General features: G+C 37.6%; 1 long non-coding RNA gene across 1 annotated transcript in view; it reads right to left on the bottom strand.

Annotated features, from left to right (window-relative positions):
- Positions 1–267: 267 nt before the first annotated feature.
- The window catches only part of LOC122795806, a 57,210-nt gene continuing 46,396 nt past the window's right edge, over positions 268–11,081 (bottom strand). The window contains exon 2 of the long non-coding RNA XR_006363865.1: positions 268–5,087. This is a non-coding gene — a long non-coding RNA (uncharacterized LOC122795806). The remainder of the gene's footprint in view (positions 5,088–11,081) is intronic.

Raw genomic sequence — 11,081 nt, 5'->3', positions numbered from 1 at the left:
GGAAACTGTTTAACTTTTTGGAAGGGTAAGTAATGCTGGCTGCATATAGGTGACAGGTTAATGAATCTACATATTTTACTTATGGTGGTCTGTATGGTAGAAGTATTTGTTGTTGAGTTTACTGCTATTATCAAAACCCTTTATTCAACTAAATGAATGAAAACACTGATAGCAAAACATACCTTGATCTGGGAGCTTGAGGTTGTTAGATATACTATAGCAGGCTTTTAACAATTTATTGACTGTTTCAATGATGGCTTCAGTATGCAGGATTTATTTATTCATTTTATTTTATATTTGCTCACCAGGGTAGTCCAGCTGGGCACAAAGGCCCCTTTTCAGACCTAGGAAGAAATGCTCTAGTACACGAAGTTCAATGAAAATCTTTTAAGTTATATCAACAATGTCAGGCAGAATGCACTTAAAATAAATGTCAAAACAGATAAGATAGTAACTATACATACATTCATAAGGCTTTTTATACTAATTATAACCTATACAGATATAGTTAAAAAAATAACTGTGATGCAAGACAAATGTCACAATACAGAGTACTGAGCTATTTACAAAGGGTAGATAGCAAAAGGTTGATTTAATTGTGAGATATAAATAAAGTGAGTGGTAAAAGAGTTAAGTCAGGCAAAACACACAAAAAAATATATATTGTTTGCAAGGGGGCAAGCCCCCCTGCACTTTCAGTCCTCTGAAATAAAATATACTAACTCCACTGTCATGTCACAGTGACGAAAGGGAGAAGAACCCCCTAAAAGCACACATTGTGGCAAAACTCACAGTGACATTAAATCCTCAGACTTCATCTGCTCAGCCAATGGGCGCAATAATGCAGATGTGTAGGTAAGCCCCTAGTACTGATCTCTGAGAAAGTCCATCACTAAAGACGCTACCTTCAGATATTACTGTGTTGACTGAATGAGAAATGTTCTGTTCATAAGATAGCTGGTTCACCAATTGATGACATTTTTACCACAAACCTAGATGTCTGAGTTAAAGAAGCAGGATGTCATGAGCTAAACTCTTGAACACCCATTTCAGCTCGACAAAAGTTGCACTGGCAAGATGACCTATGTCCCTACTTCAGTAATTTTTTTCTGTAATGTATTAATTGCTGTAATGGTGTTACTGCCTGCCCTGAGCCCATGCTAAGCTTCAGTGAATGGGTTTGCATTTGTTGATATGTTTAATGATTTGTGATTTAAGATTTTTTCAAATAATTCAGGTAGAGTGCACAGTACAGAGAAAGGTCTGAAGTGGGAGGATTTTTGGGTGTGACATTTTAGGGATAGGTATTTTCAAAGCATGCTTGAGTTTTCATTGAACAATACCTGTAGTGAGATAAAGATTAAACATATGGGTGAACAACTTAGTTATAATAGGAGCAGCCAAAAAAGGGAAAACAGCATGAAAGGAATTAGGATTTGTATCGCCAAGACTTATACTAATTATTACCCACTGCTGCTAGGTTACTTTGTGAACCTATTTTTTAGTGTTTCCTCAACGGTGCTTACTTGCAATTTACGACAGAACATGAATGAATGCACATTATTATTTTGCTGAGTTTTTCTGCATGCTAATCTGTAGTGAGTTCGGAGAGTCATGTAAAGGTTTTGTGTTTTCACCTAAGAGCGAAATTATGTAATTTTTGTTTTGTTTTATTTGAAACAATATTTTCTATCCATTTTCCTGATCTGTTGTTCACAAATAGATACCAAAAACACTATAAATAGGTTGAAAAGTAGGGATGTTATATGAGGCATCCAAAGTATGTCAGGCCTGCTCTGCAGGACCTATGCTTCTAATATAGCCCATATTGTACATTTAGATGGACGGGTTGGATATCCTTCTATGGCAACAGTGTACTGTGCAAGTCAGAGAACTGAGCTGCATTACTCCTTGTGGAAGTGAGTTGATGGCCTGGATTGATTATAGCTCAGGAGTGCAGGTAGCTGGAATGTGATGTAAGCTTGATTGTGTTCAATTTCTTGTAATATTGGAGGAGCCTAAGGAGAAAGACAAACTCAATTTCAGTAATTGGTTTGCTAGGTACAGCTGGACTCAAATTATACTTTATGCCCCCTGCTGATCTTAGTTTTAGGATAATTAGGTACCACAGTACTGCCCACATTTTGAGGTCTTGTGAATTGGTTTGATGAAAAAATGCTAGATTGACTTTGATACTATGAGATGTGTTTAGTTAGGTGAGAAACTTTGTCTTGTAATTTGAGTCAAGCATAGTGTGGTTGAATATGGGAAGGGTATTGTCTGTGTTGCCTTATGTGGTATGTTGAACTGCATTTCTGTACCAGTTGTCAACTGAGATGGCAGTCATGATGAATATTATATACGTTAATGTTGTTGTTGTTTTCTTTCGGCTTTTCCCGGTTAGGGGTCACCACAGCGGAACTCCAGTCTGCTAATGATTGGCAGTCGATTTTTATGGTGCTGAGGTGCAAGCCCAATGCCAAACCTTCAACGAATGCATGCCCATTCACGCATGTCTTTTGAATGCCACTCTACCGCAGGGAGGACATGCAGACTCCACACAGAAGGCGCTCCAGCCAAGAATCGAATGGGAGATCCTCTTGCTATGAGGCAACAACGCTACCACTGCACCACCGCAGCTTAATATTATATATGTTAATACAGCAGTCCTAAACCTAATTAACCAAACATGAAGTTTACTACAATGTTCTCTAAATGTCCTTTGTTGTTAGTATAGTAAAAATTATAAGATGGGATGAAGGAAAAATATTATTAAAGCAATAATAATATATATTCCCTGACAGGGAGCTCTGTCATGCAGATGTATACCCCAAAGTTGGCAATGATGGATGCTTTGCAAGAAAACTGTCTACAGAAGTTAGTCTAGGTGTTGTAAAGTTAATAGAGTAAAGTAACAGCTAGCACTGTTAACATTAGTGGAGAGGGTCTGGAAGTGAAAAGATAATTTTAATAAGTAATTAAACCACCACATTGGAGGAAAATAAAAATATAATTTTTGTGAGTAGAACCCTTCTGCCCCCAGTGGATGGGATAATGAGAAGAAAGTCTTAGGGTAGCTATGATATAATTTGCTGCCTCATGAGTGTAGGACAACAGAGATAGCCTCAGGGTAAGTATACTCCCTAGCAGCCACAAGTCAGTAAGAAAGCAAGATTGAAACCTCTGGTTAGCTCCCCGCATTCCTCAATGCTAGCACTAAAAAATCACTGTTTAATTTTAGTCTTTTGGATATGTATGTTACACTCTGCTACCACCAGATTGTAGAAGGGAGAGTTACACCCTGTTGCAATCAGGTTATACGAAAGAGAAGAGTTAGCCTAAGTTATAACCTGCTGAAACCAAAGTGCAGAAGTGTGTGGGTAAGGCCTTAATGAGTTACACTTTGCTGCCACCATAGTGCAGAAATGTGAGGGCACTGCCTTACTGAATTACATGCTGCCACTACCAGAGTGCAAGAAATGTGAGGGTGAGGCTTTATTGAGTTACACACTGCTGCCACCAGAGTGCAAAGATGTGAAGGCAAGCCCTTACTGAGTTGTGCATTGCTGCTACCAGAGTGCAGAAATGTGAGGGCAGTGCCTTACTGAGTTACATGCTGCCATTGTTAGAGTGCAGAAATGTGAGGGTAAAGCTGTACTAAGTTACATGCTTCTGCCAACAGAATGCAACAATGTGAGGGCAATGCCTTATTGAGTTAAACTCTGCTGCCACTAGAGTGCAAAAATGTGAGGGTGGTGTCTTACTGAGTTACATGCTGCTACTACCAGAGTGCAAGAAATGCCTTACTGAGTTACATGCTGCCACTACCAGAGTGCAGAAATGTGAGGATAAAGCCTTATCGAGTTACATACTTCTGTCATCAGACTGTAACAATGTGAGGCAATGCCTTGAGTTACACACTGCAGCCAACACAGTGCAAATATGTGAGGGCAATACCTTACTGAGTTAAACATTGCTGCCACCAGAAAGCAGCAAAAATATGACAGTAGTGCTTTACTAAATTACATGCTGCTGCCACCAGAGTGCAAGAAATGTGAGGACGATAACTTACTGAGTTATACGCTGCTGCTGCTGCCAGAGTGCAGAAATGTGAAGGTAAGGTCTTATCGAGTTACATGCTGTTGTCATCAGAGTGCGTAAATCTCAGTGCAATACTTACAGAGTTACATGCTGTCACCAACAAAAGGCAGAAATGTAAGGGTAATATCTTACCTAGTTATATACTGCCACCATCAGAGTTTAGGGCAGTGATAAGATAGTCTAAGGGTAAGCACACTGCAGTCTGCTGCTTCAGAGTGTGGAAGGGACAGAAGATTGCTTTGGGGTAAGAATGCCAACCACTTCTTCCACCAACATAGGGAATATTTGTAAAATATGCATGCTGTAAATAGAACTTGAAATATAGTGTATCACTGTGATTTGAGTGATTAAATTACTTATCTGACTGAATAAGACAATTTCTTCCACGTAATGACTACAAAAAATAGCACTGGAAATGTCTAATTCCTTGAATACTGCTAAATAAGTTTTCCTTTATGGGACAATGAGCCCAGTGGACCTGTTCATGAAACAGTTAACAAATTAGGAAATTATGTGTATTTTTTTCTTTTACACTATGGTCACCAACAAGCTTGGCCAATAGATTAACATATGGTGACTGCAATCTCCTCACTGTAATGTTCAAGCAGACAAAGCATTTACATGATAATAAAATATTATCCATAACACATAAATCCAGACCTAGGTGCTCTCAAAAGTGTAAAAGAAAAGAAGATGAAACAAATCTTCATAGCTAATAAAAATAGTCCAAAACCAAGTGTGGAATGCCATTTGAAAGGAAGGTCTTCATATATGTCAAATGGTAAATGTGTTCCGTGCTTCTTCTGTCTTTTTAGCTTCTTGGTGACTTTGCTATCTGGACCATTAAACGTGCACCAATTACCAAAGCAGCACAATAAATCAGATCAGTTCTTGCTGCTAGTTAGACTTAAGTAGCTCTTTATCCACGGCAGGGTGATAGAGGAATTGCAGAATAATGAATGCACATTTTATTTTCATACCTAACACTGTGAGGGAAAATAATAGTTAGCAAGTTGAAGCAAATGCCAAAACATTTAAAATACAATCTAAAGCAAACAAAACAAGAAAAATGACACAGATGGCTGAGTTTGTCACAACTATTTTACAAAATGGTTAGACATACAAAGAGAGATTTTATAAAATAAAATGGGTCAATGCACCAGCCAGTGTGGTCACAAAATCAAGAATTCAAGCTACAGATGTAATTTCAGCAAATCTTAAAAGTGGACCTTTTATTCAGCTGTTGTGTTTACATGGTGTTTATATGGCTAAGTCAGTTTGCAGATTATTGTTTGCTTACATGCCTGACTTAAAAAGTGACACTTCATAATAACAAAACAGCTTAAGATAATAGCTTAAAATACCTGAATTCCGATTCCATTAATTTAATTTGCTAACTTCCCTTACTATTACAAAACCATGTGTTTTTGGGAGAAAGATAAAGTTGCCATAGTAGTTAAGGTCTTCACTTCACAATCATAAGCTACATGGTTGGAGCCTGACCTCCTACCAATGCTTGTTTGGAGTTTGCATGTTCTCTTTCTCTCTCCTTGGGGTTCTTCTCACCTTCCAAAAACATGCTGGTCAAACTCACCCAAGAATGGAGTTGCGGGATAACAGCACAGACTCTAGATGGTTCCTACAAGGGGAAGAGTTATATAAGCCAACCACTTTGGGCATCAGCTGTAGTGTGCAGTATCCTCTGGAGCTAGCCACTCAATAGTGCAAAATTGGTGATTTGGTTGTGTTGCCTGCTGCTTGTGGTAAGTGGGTTGAGCAACTGGCTAGGGACCTATGCTAATGGTGGGAGGGGTCCATATGCTCCTACTATCCAGTATGTGCCTGCCATAAAGCCCAGGTTTAGCAGACAACTGGCTGACTGGCTGGCGCTGAGTTGCCCAGTGTGGGTTACCTGGGATAACTCTGTTAAAAATAAACCAAACCAGTGGTCTGAGTGCCCAAGATAAAACTGGTAAACCTGAAGTAAGGCACACACGGAGCTCAGCAAAATGGACAACTGCTTTAATGAACAAGCACTAAAACAATCCACAGCAAGCCAAATCACAGCAGCATAGCACAGTAAACAAAATTGCAAAGCACAAGCAACAGCACAATAACGCTATAACGTTAATCCACATACGTTTTCGTCACAGTAACTTCATCAGATACCTAACCTCTCTTCCTTTGGTGAATAAATAAACTAATCTAATTCAAATGAATCAATGTGTGAACAAATTCAATTACACATGCAGAATGCATTAAAACACATGTACCTTAAAGGTGAATGAATCTAAAAGTTAAAACCAAAAGTATAATGAAATAGCACCATCTTGTGGAAATTAAATTAAAGGCATGTTCTTCTTAAAAAATAAATACATATATTATTATTAAAATAAACCATAAAATGCTTGTATATATAATATTATTTAAAAATATAAATATAAATGTTATTATAATAACATACTACAATTTAGCAGATCTCAATTTCAGCACAGGTTTCAAGGATAACATTTCATTTAAACCAGGGGCAGAACTTGCATCAAGAATAATTTGCCGATATAGTTCCCTATATTCCAACCGAGTCTCCCAAGGCCCTCCCCTGGGGTTTCGTGGGACTACTTATATGACAAAAACTGAAAATTAGCTTTGCCACAATTGTTTTGATGTTTAAACAGAGCATTATTATCTTTTCTTTTTCTTATCTCGTATAAATGCTCGTAAATTCTCTGTCTCAATTTCCTCTCGGTCTTGCCAATGTAAAAAGAGTCACAGATTTCACATGTAGCAATATAAATTACTCCTGTGGTATTACAGTTGGCAACCTTGAGTAGTAATATACTTGTTCCTCTTTTTCAAAAGAATAGAATCACCTTCCTTGATGTTAATGCAATATGGGCAACGCCCGCATTTTCGTGTCCCTTTTTTGTTATTGTTGTTACTGAGGTTAAGGAAGTTTGTCCCTTCCAATGTATTCTTGATGTTACGTCCCTTCCTATATACACATTTAAATGGATTTTCAAAGATATGATTTAAGTCAGACAAACTAGCAAATTTTTTCCATTCTTTACTAAGAATACTTCTCACCAGATTACTCTCCCCGTCAAAAGTGGTAAACATGGCAGAATGAAAACCTTTTTCTATAGTTGTGGCAATAGCAGTGTTTGTCTCAATATTTTGTACTTCCAATGTAGGTAGGGGTACACCCAAAATTGGAGCAAATCTTCCTGTTCTTCCTTCCTTAACCTCTACAATAACTGATGTTAGGAGATCTATTGGGTACCCCCTTGCTCCAAACATACTCTTAATAAATTCACATTCAGTATTAAAATCCAGATCGTCGGATGTCATCCTACTGGCTCTCACCAACTGACCTTTAACTATTGCTCTTTTTTGAAAATGTGGGTGAGAGCTTGTATAATGCAAGTAAGCATTAGAAAACATATCTTTTCTAAAAATTTTTGATTTAAAACCTTCCCCCAGTCTCTGTATATTTACATCTAAAAAACACAATTCAACTTCATCTACTTTATAGGTGAATTTTAAAAAATGAGTTGTATTTGAAATATAATCAAAAAATTCCATGATTTTTTCCAGGGTATTGTTCCAAAAAAGACAAATATCATCCAGGAAGCGCCCATAGTAGTTCCAGTATAGTTTAAAATTAGAATTGTGAACAAATTTTTCTTCCCAATACATTAAAATGATGTTGGCATATGTAGGTGCACAATGGGCACCAATAGCTATGCCTTTAGATTGTCTAAAATATTCCCCTTGGAAGAGTATAAAATTATTGTTTAAAATCAATTCCATTAAAACAAGGCATGTACGAAATACCTTGAAAGAAATATTATTCTTGCTTCCCAAAAACTCTTCAAACCAAACTAAACCTGTCTCGTGAGGAATACACGTAAAAAGGTCCACAACATCCAAAGTGATAAAACTAGAGGTGTCAACCTGTTTAGAATTATTAATATGCCTTAAAAATCCCAAGAATCCTTTAACACATTAGGATGTTCCATCACCACATTCTTGAGATGTACATCTACATATTTTGCCAGTGGAGCAGTAATAGAACCCTCCGCAGATACAATAGTTCTGAGAGGAGGGTCATCAGGATTTATGTGGACCTTTGGTATACCAAAAATACAAGGCACTTTGGGTTGTTCAACATGTAAATAATTATATGTTTCCAGATCAATCAGCCCCTCTAAAACTAAATTATTTAAACATAGGGAAAGTTTTTTATAAGCAATATGAATTTCCTTCATAGACACTCTCTCATAGGTATATTGGTCATTTAACAAATCAAACATTTTTGCCTCATAATTAATATGATCCATAAAAACCACCCCACCTCTCTTATCAGGCTTCATGATTCTAAGATTTTTATTCTCTCTACATAAACTGAGTGTATGCATTTCTTCAGTAGAAAGGTTTGGGCTAACCTTGTTGTACTTAAGTTTATCTCTTAGCTCCTTTTCAACCAAAACTTCAAAATTCCTAAGCTGGGGGTGAAGGGGCAGATTGAACATACTCTTCTTTGTTAAAACAGTGGCATTTTTTCTTATATTACCATTAAAAAATACCTCTAAATTTTTCTGCCTAATAAAAAATTTAAAATCCAATAATAACTTCGCTATATTGGCCTTAACATTAGGAAAAAAAGTAAAACCTTTAGTATATAAGTTGAAATGACCCTTAGTAATGGGAGTAAGGGTATAATTAAAAATGTGAAAACCATTGTAACTAAACATACATTTATTAATCACTATTTCATCTGAAGGAATTACCTCCATGGTACCTTTTGACCCCTCTGGTTCTGATAACCGTACCTGTAGTCTACTGGGTCCTTGTTCTTGAGTCACTCTGATCTCCTCGGGGAGGGAAACTCTAAAGGGTCATGTATGTCATAACTATTAAACTGAGTTTCAGCTGGTAAATTGTCATACCCCATGTCTCTTTCACCTCTATACTCATGTGGTTGGTTGCGAAAATTACCCCATGTGTTCTTTGGTTTAGGGTATTGTGTATTGTTTTTGTACTCCTTTACGTCCCTTTCCACCTTTCTAAATTTTCTTTCATAAATCCTAGTACATTTTACTTCTACATCTTTAAACATTTCATGATATTTAACTCTTTCACACTCAATGCCAAACATTAAATCAGTGACAATCTTATTATTAATAATTTCAATCTGAGAAAACATTTTATCCATTTCCAACTCATTGTTTCTAATTATAGCCTTCATAATTTCAAACCCACATTTATCAAATGCACAAATAAGGTTCTTATGAAAGTCTGAGTTTTCCACAACATTGTTGGGGTATTTTCACACCTGAAGACCTTTAGGAATAGCTACAGATGTAATTTCAGCAAATCTTAAAAGTGGACCTTTTATTCAGCTGTTGTGTTTACATGGTGTTTATATGGCTAAGTCAGTTTGCAGATTATTGTTTGCTTACATGCCTGACTTAAAAAGTGACACTTCATAATAATAAAACAGCTTAAGATAATAGCTTAAAATACCTGAATTCCGATTCCATTAATTTAATTTGCTAACTTCCCTTACTATTACAAAACTATGTGTTTTTGGGAGAAATATACAGTTGCCATAGTAGTTAAGGTCTTCACTTCTCATGCATAAACTACATGGTTGGAGCCTAACCTCCTACCAATGCTTGTTTGGAGTTTGCATGTTCTCTTTCTCTCTCCTTGGGGTTCTTCTCACCTTCCAAAAACATGCTGACCAAACTCACCCAAGAATGGAGTTGTGGGATAACAGCACAGACTCTAGACGGTTCCTACAAGGGGAAGAGATATATAAGCCAAACACTTTGAGCATCAGCTGTAGTGTGCAGTATCCTCTGGAGCTAGCCACTCAATAGTGCAAAAATTGATGATTTGGTTGTGTTGCCTGCTGCTGGTGGTAAGTGGGTTGAGCAACTGGCTAGGGACCTATGCTAATGGTGGGAGGGGTCCATATGCTCCTACTATCCAGTATGTGCCTGCCATAAAGCCCAGGTTTAGCACACAACTGGCTGACTGGCTGGTGCTGAGTTGCCCAGTGTGGGTTACCTAGGATAACTCTGTTAAAAAACAATCAACTTATCAAACATGTACTAACAATTGCTGCACTTAATACAGGTACACTGACAGGATGAATTTGGGAAGGTGGTGGTAAGGAGGAAGCTGGATGTTCTCTGTATAAAAGAATGGAAAGGCAGTGCAACAAAGACACTTCTTTGGCTCAGCATCTGACAAATAAAATATCGTGTGGTGTGGGAATTGTAAGGAGAGGGTTCAAAATACAGTGAGAGATGTCATCAGAATTTGAGCCAGAGTCATGGCAATCAGACTCCAACATAAACGTATGGCAGTATTCATGATCAAATTCCTGTGCCCCACAGCAAGGTTGTGATAAGTTGCAAGACCTAGACAATGGACCAAATGACTTGGTGTTCATAATGGGGACAACAAATGCACATATCAGGACAGACAGAACATAATACGAGGACTGCCTGGGTCTGTATGGTTGGGGCAACAGGAATAAAGATGGAGAGGCCATTCTAGACTTCCTGTCTGGGATATGGCTTGATGGTGGCCAGCACATGGGTCAGCAAGAGTGACAAACACAAGATCATATACAAGAGTGTCTGGCATACAACCCAGGTAGACTTCCTCCTAGTAAGAAAAGGGAACTGGAGTAGAATTACATAGTCATCCCCAGTGAAATAGTCAGCCACAACATAAACAATTGATATCCACAATCAGTTGCAAGCACTGGTTAGAGAATGTTATAAGATCAGCAGAGACTAGGCTGAAAATCTGGAAGTTGACTGAAGAGAAAGCATAAATGTTCAAGGAAGTACTCAAGCATCTTCAGGAAGAAGAGGAAATAAGTGGAGTTAAAGAAGAATGGCAGTGCCCCAAAATGGCATATGTGAGAACTATATAGAATATATAATTATTTCACCCCTCTC

The sequence above is a fragment of the Protopterus annectens genome, chromosome 2.part2 (genome assembly GCF_019279795.1).
Source record: "Protopterus annectens isolate FY-2018-M chromosome 2.part2, PAN1.0, whole genome shotgun sequence".
NCBI lineage: Eukaryota > Metazoa > Chordata > Ceratodontiformes > Protopteridae > Protopterus > Protopterus annectens.
This window is presented reverse-complemented; position numbering and strand designations above follow the sequence as displayed.